Source organism: Mastomys coucha, chromosome X, assembly GCF_008632895.1.
Source record: "Mastomys coucha isolate ucsf_1 chromosome X, UCSF_Mcou_1, whole genome shotgun sequence".
NCBI classification, from domain to species: Eukaryota; Metazoa; Chordata; class Mammalia; order Rodentia; family Muridae; genus Mastomys; species Mastomys coucha.
This window is the reverse complement of record NC_045030.1, coordinates 108,745,870-108,753,306: the sequence shown is the minus strand read 5'-3', so window position 1 is coordinate 108,753,306 and position 7,437 is coordinate 108,745,870. Positions and strand designations below refer to the sequence as shown.

General features: G+C 36.2%; 1 protein-coding gene and 1 pseudogene across 1 annotated transcript in view; one reads left to right on the top strand and one right to left on the bottom strand.

The window, feature by feature from the left end:
- Nucleotides 1-4,016, top strand: part of LOC116090836 — a 33,028-nt pseudogene extending 29,012 nt beyond the window's left edge.
- The window catches only part of Sh3bgrl (SH3 domain binding glutamate rich protein like), an 84,198-nt gene that overhangs the window by 73,332 nt on the left and 3,429 nt on the right, over nt 1-7,437 (bottom strand). The window lies entirely within an intron of this gene.

The following is a 7,437-nucleotide window of genomic DNA, read 5'->3' as shown; positions in this document are numbered from 1 at the left end:
AAAAAAAAAAAAAAAAAAAAAAAAAAATACAAATCTTTCAGCTTGTCATCACAGCTACATTTGACTTTAATAAGAACTGACCTCGATTGTGCCTCTAGTGCATGTTCAAGTACAGAAAAAAAAATGCAATATTCCCACACCCTTCCAGGGAAATGGCCACACACACACACACACACACAGGATAACAATTCAGTTGAAATAATAAATTATCACTGGTTTTAGAAAAACTGTTCAAGGAGATGACTGGAAAATAAACAAAAATGCATTTGAACATCTGTTGAAGACACTAACTCCTGTGAGAGTTTAATCAATATACCAGAAGAGACATCCCAAAATTATCTCAGCCTATGAGCACCTCATATATTATCCTTATTTATTTGCAAACCATGTAACTTAGTTCCCTAAAATGACAGTCACATATGTTCTCATTCTGAGTCACGCAAGAGTCTGAGAGGCATTTCATGTATTCCGGGTCCTCTATTGGCCTTGAAAACTAAGGTCTGTAATCTAGTCCAGTGATTGGCATAAATGTTTTCTGAATGAATGTGTGAATTAGAGCATGAAAGGAAAATAATCCACAGCACAAATAAACCATGGACTGAAAACTGGCATAACATGATGTAGCTAAACCTATTCAAAATGTCCTCGCTTTGCACGATTCTTCATCCGTGTCTTTGAGTTGTCTATATAGTTTTGCATATATCCACATGTTATCACGTTAATTCCATGTGGAAGTTTAGAGCCAAAGCTCTATAAACTCTCAAATCTAGAGTGTAACCCTTTTGTTAATGTGGAATCCCAAGTGATTGCCTTTATCTCTTTATCTTCTTTGAATTTCATTCATAAGGTTCCAAGTGAGCCCAGAAATATCAGTTTACTGATCTCACAACACTATACTAGGCAGCCTTCGAAAGGCTCCATTAATGTTAGGAATGAAACTAAGTTGAAAGGATTCAAGTGAAAAAAGCATTAAATGAGTTTTACTTTATTACTAAAATAATCCATCTCCTATAAAAAATTTAAAGTGTACAACACATACAGACACAAGTTTGGTTTGTTTTTTTTTTTGTTTTTTTTTTTTTTTTTTTTTTTTTTTTTTTTTTTTAATTTCGGTGCTTGGGATTAAATCCAGGTCTTTGCTTATTCTAGGTAAACCCTGCCAGCACACTAGCATATTCTAAAGAGCCATGTTTTTAATTGGTTTGGCAAGTAAGGGTAGTGAAAATTGTCTCGCCATCCAATACTTTATGTAAGAACTATGACTTTGCTGCTTCTTCCCTTACAAAAACAATGCACATCTGGCAAGTTAAAATAAAAGAACTCCATGCACAGTTGATATATATTTTATATGAAACTTAGTAAGGATATTTATTTACTATTGCTACTGTTGTTACTTGAAAAGAGGTCTCACTGTATGTTCTTAGCTGACCTGTTTACTCACTATGTACCTTCGGATAGCCTCTCCTTTCATCATGCTAGTACAAAACTACACAATGCATAGCTTCTCTTCTATGTGTATTCTATTCCTTACGTCTTTCAGTCAGGATATTGCTTTCAGCATGTCACTGAAACTACTTGTGTCCAAGGTCACAAATAATTTCCTCCTTTTAAACTCAATGGCAATTTAGCAATTTTCACAAGGCTTGTATGGCACTGCCAAACAATGCTCCCTCAGCACTCACCTCGATCCTAGCTTCTTAGACCTCTCTTCTTCCTTAATGAATCTCCCCCCTTTGTCTGTTCCTTTCACAACCTATGTGTGAACTTTCAACAAGCTTATACCCCTATCCTCAGCCCTCTTCTCATTTTGTAATTACTTCCTCTTAAGTCTTTCTTTTCCACAGTTTCCAATAAAACCGTGTAAATGGCTCCTACACTTTTTAACTTTCTAGCCATCATCTCTCTTCTCAACTCTAATCATACATTTCTGAATAACAACCACAAATTTCCAATTGGTAGCCTATTTGCATTTGAATTGCACCACACCATCTATTGAAGCATCTGCTAATGTTTAGAATCCTACTCCATTCTAATTATACTCTGGATAATAAGAACTAGAGAAAGTAAATGAATTATTATTCATGGCTCTTTGTTTCATTCTAAAATAGTTCTAAAATAGGGTCCTCCAACCTAGTTCTAATACTCAGCAGGCAATCAATAGAATCCATCTAAGAAATAAAAACACTGAACCTAGCCTCAAAATCTGCTCTGTTAGATACAGAGACCTTCCTTCTACAGTTTGAAGCCATTACTACAACAAAGGAAATTTCTACAACTTGAGAAGATTGTTTAGAAAAACATTTAATATTATCATATATAAGGTGCCACCTGTCTTGTATCATATGCTTTCACCAAGACAAATCACACATACAAGCCAATCATGGTGACAAATATGTCATAATCGGAGCACTTTCAATAACCATTAGTGCAAGGTCGCCCTCAGTCTCAGTTACATAGGAAGGCCAGCTTGGGGACTTTAGGAGACTCTGTCATAAAACAAAGACAAACAAGAAAGCCTAGCATTCCAATTTCAAATATTTCTAAGAACATCTTGTAACATCCAATGGTAGCCCTTGTGGACGGACTCAGTGGTTAAGAGTGCTTTTTGCTCTTACAAAGGACCAATTTTAGTTTCCAGCACCCAGCAACTAACAACCATCTGTAACGCAGAGGATCTGATGTCCTCTTCTGGTCTCGGTGGACATTGCATGCATGTGCTACACAGGCATACATGCAGGCAAAACCCCGCACCCATAAAATAAAAGGAAATGAAGAAAATGATGATCCTTTTCTCAAGTATGGGGGTAGTCCCAGTTACTTCCCATAGTAAGAGATCATCTAAGAATGTTTACTTCTGTTTTCAGTGCAATCCATGTCTGAAAAATCCAAGGCAATCCAATCAAGCCAATTAGCTTGGATTGATTCAATTCGCATGAATCTCTTAGGTTTTGCTTTTACATGCGATAGTACTGCATTTTTCCAATAGTTGCTCTTGAGATGTGCTTTCTATACTATAAGTAGTATGCTTATGAATTATTTTGCTTAAATTAATCTTAAAGCAAAACTCTTAGGAACTCCCTGCCCAAGAGTAGAAGGGGAAAATCTATCTCTGTAAATGAATGATTTTCAAAATGTATTAGACATTGATTTGTACTAAATCTACTTGAACATCTAGGCATAAATCATAGCCAAGCCTACGTTTATTTGGGTTTTCACAAAACATAGAAACACTGGCTTTAAAGTAGACATTTTGAGTAGTGTTAGGATCCATTAATGTATGAAGTTTGGTGGTTACATTCTTTTTTATTTTCCTCTTTTTTGGTAGAGTCAGATTAAATCCCAATGTGATACGCATTCTTCTCTTAAACTCACCATACAATATAAATATATAGCAGTACAATATAATATATAACAGTAAATATAAACTCCCCATGTAAGCATATAATTGTATAATACAATGTAAATTATAAACACAAAGAGTATTTACAAAAATGTACTAGATAAAACCCATTGCTCCATTTCAACTTCCAAATTAAATCTGATGCCCTCGTCTGGAACGCAGGTGTACATGCAGATATGAGTACTCGTATACATAAAAGAAATAAATAATGGGGTCCTGACATGATGGTGCCTGTGAAAGGCCAAGGCAGATGATTCTCTGCGAGTTCAATGCCTGCCTGGTCTATATAGTGTGAGTTCCAGGACAGCTAGTGCGACACAGGGATCTCAAATAAAAATGTAGATGATAGGCCCTAGTGTGGTGGGACAGAGCTGTCATCTCTGAGCTAAGGGTGCTAAGTGACAAATTACATACAAAATTGTGGCTGCTGTGCCAGGTATATTTTACATACCCCATGAAAGACAGCAAGGCAGCTCTTAAAATTACTTTCTAGACTCTTTTATTTTTTATTTTTATTTTTTGCAGTGCTTCGAACCCAGTGCTTCAGGCATATTGGACAAGCACCTCACCACTGAGCTGTCCTGCTGCCAGTCTTTTTCAGAGTGCTGTCAGTTAAAGCTGACAAATTATTTGTGCTAGAGATTAAAGCAAGTTGCTTTGTCATTTTTTTTTAAACAATAAGCAACTAGCCACCCACATCTTCCTTCTAAATCAACTTTCAAATGTGACCTTGGAGAGGATGGTTTCCTGATCCATACAACTTTGATGAAATACATACTGTTAAAGTTGTAACACTGAGGGATGGGCCACATTTACAAGGAAACAACTGTATGAGAGGTGATGGTGATATAAACAGACCAAATTGTCTCACAGTAGTTGTTACCTGAGATGAATATTCTCTGCTGCTTAAAACTGAAGTTTAATTAGTCTTGACTCATTGTTGGAAATCTCCCAAGTAGAAACATTTGGCTGGAAGCCAACTCTGTCATAGGCCCCTTATTTCCAAAAAGAGCTAAACTAAAGAATATAATTTAAAGATGAGAATCCAAAGCCAGACTTTATAAATTATAAATATACTGCTATTCAGTTTAATCATAGACTCATAAAAATCTACCCTTCTTCTTTTTTTTTTTACCATGCTGGTGGATAGCCACAAAATACAGGGTTTTGTTGTTGTTCCTGTAATGAGGGGTTGGGTGGGTATGTTTTGTTTTCTTATTTTTATAGTTTTTTTTCCTTTTCCTTTTCTTTTTTTGACACACAGTCTGACCATGAGGCCTAGTCTGACCTCAAGCTTAATATACTTTTACCTCAAATTCCAGAGTGCTATGATTATCAGTTTACACAGCCATGCTGAGAAAAAAAAAAGATTTTTTTTTTTTTTTAAGAAACAGAGAATCAAAATCATCGAAGTTCAGTATTCTGCACAAGCCACTACAAAAAGGGATAAAGACCACTTAAAATATGATCCTGGTAAAGCCTATGTGTTTGTGCATGTATGCATGCATATTAAGTTGTAAAAGAAAATACATGGGCATTTATGTGATGTGTATGTATGAATGCAGGCACCTCAAGGGGAGTGTTTGGAGGACAGCTTTCAGAAGCTGGTTTTCTCCTTCTACAACTCACACTCAAGCCATTAGAATAGATAACATTACCATTTTTGCCACACTCCCTACTAAGATGGTTATATGGTTATTGTAATGTTAATTTTCTCTTTCTTTCTTTCTTTTTTTTTTTGACACAGGGTTTCTCTAAATAGCCCTTAGTCCTGGAACTCACTCTGTAGACCAGGCTGGCCCCCAAGGTAATTATGAAACCAGCATTTTAATGTGCTAGAGATGTAACTTCTATGCAATATCTACACTCCGGGGTGGGTATGCAAATAACAATGCTGAGGGTTCTGAAAGCAATACCCTGTAGTCCTTTTAATCCCAGCTGTAGCATTTCTAGCTCTTTGGTCCTGATCAATAGAGCTAATATCTCTTGTGAATCTCAGTTATAAACTCTTCAAACACAGAAAGGGATGTAATAACAGTCATTCACCGTACTTTAAGAGTTAAATGGGATAATATATGGAAAGCACTAGGCACGGTGCCTGGAACACGCAATGCCGGTTTCTTACTATTACTGCCACCAAATGTTGAGCAGCTGTGCTAAGGAGAAGGTAGAACAAGGACAACAAAAACCCAACATTCCTGATCACTTTAAATTGCACAGAGTTTGAATTTGCCATGGTATTTTTAAACTTTTATTTGAATCTTTATTATTTTCTGCAAGTCTACAGCCCTTTCCACAACTATATATGCAAAATGTAAAGCAGTGGGCTAGGAAACAATTCCTCTGTTTAAAACTCGGCTGGGCTGGCCAAGTGTTAAATGTCACCTTTGTCTCTGATGTTAACAAAAGTGGTTCTCATAAAAGATCTGCCTCTTTTGTCTAAAAGTATGTTTGTTTCATCTTGGTCTAGATAGGAAGAATTAATTAAATTGTAATTTTAAAAGGCCTCTACCTAGGTAGCAAAGCAGAATTGAAGGCAAACAGATCCCTTCTAATCTACTTAATTTTACCAATAGAACACAGTATAAAATTAACCCTTGATAATCCAGTTAAAGTAAAACATATTCGATAAAGACACATAGTTGTCAGCTCAACATCAAGCCAATCAATAGTGTAACATGGATGGGAGCAGAGCTCATCTGTCCCTACCTCTAGCTGAAGGGCTATTGACAGTTGATGGCACTAGCAGAGGGAGTGTCAATTTCCTTTAAAGGTGTTCTCCCCAATAGGTTTACCATGCATGCTCCAGTGGAAGGCTCACATCAATTTGTATAAGAGCAAAACAAATTTGACTTGATAGGTTATTTAAAAAAAAAAGACAAGAAGTTTGGAGTGATGGGGGTGAAATAAATCCAAGAGGAGTTAAGGGGACAAGTGGGAGGGAATGAATATGAACAAAATAGATCGCATGCATATATAAATTTCTCAATGGATAAACATAAAGATACATAGTTGATTGTGCAATGCATGTTTTTAAAAACCACACCTGAGAATAGACACAAAGAATTAGAGCATTTAGCCTGACAGCATTTAGACTTTAGCACAGAGCATTCTGGGAGAAAGGTTGTTAAGGACATTATTTTTCTTCAACAGAATAATGAGTCTTCATGCTAAAGATAAACTCACATTACCCTTTTCTTCTATGAGGTTATGATGCTTACCTTTCATATTACATTCTGCCATGCAATAACTGTCAGACTTTTAAGCATTTTCAGGTCATGGGAGTCACTACTGTTGAGATGTTTCCTGTGTTTAGCCAAACAACCTTGAACACTTTCCATCTCATCTGATCTCGGAAGCTAAGCAGGATGGGGCTTGATTAATACTTGGATGGGAAATATATTTCCTAAGCCTTTTTAAGATGGGCTAAATTATTCCAGTGGCTTTACTACTGTTCCAGGGAAATCAGCTTTCAAGAACTGCTTACCAAACTGAAGGTACTGATTCTTCATTCAGTCTTTGCACTTGACACTGGAAAGTCAACATTCTCTACAGCTTGGGATTTCCAAAAAGTACACCTATTCACTTGGTAGTTTCTGAGTTTGATCTTCTGACTAGTTTATGAATAACTTTAAATAATACCATTCCAACAAAGCTTGGCAGTATTGGCATGTTCAAAAGTATATTTTAAGCCAGGGTTCAATTTATATATGCAAAGACAGAACAGCAGGGGACTCTGTCACCTAACAGAAAACTACTAAAGAACCACATGACAAGGAACAGTACCTTCCTGCTCTACATATAAATTCCAAATGATAAAAATAGTGTGACTTGTGTAACTTGATCAAGAGTATTCAGTTCATTCCACTGTTTTTATTACTTGTGAGTGAGTGCTATCATAGAATCCACCCTAAAACTAGCTTTGTTTTTAGTAGTTATAAGAGAAACAAAAAGAGAGAGAGAAATCATTGCATATGCTATCTCATAAATGACATCCTGAGAAGCCTCCTATATACCATACCCTTCAAGTTTCTGAA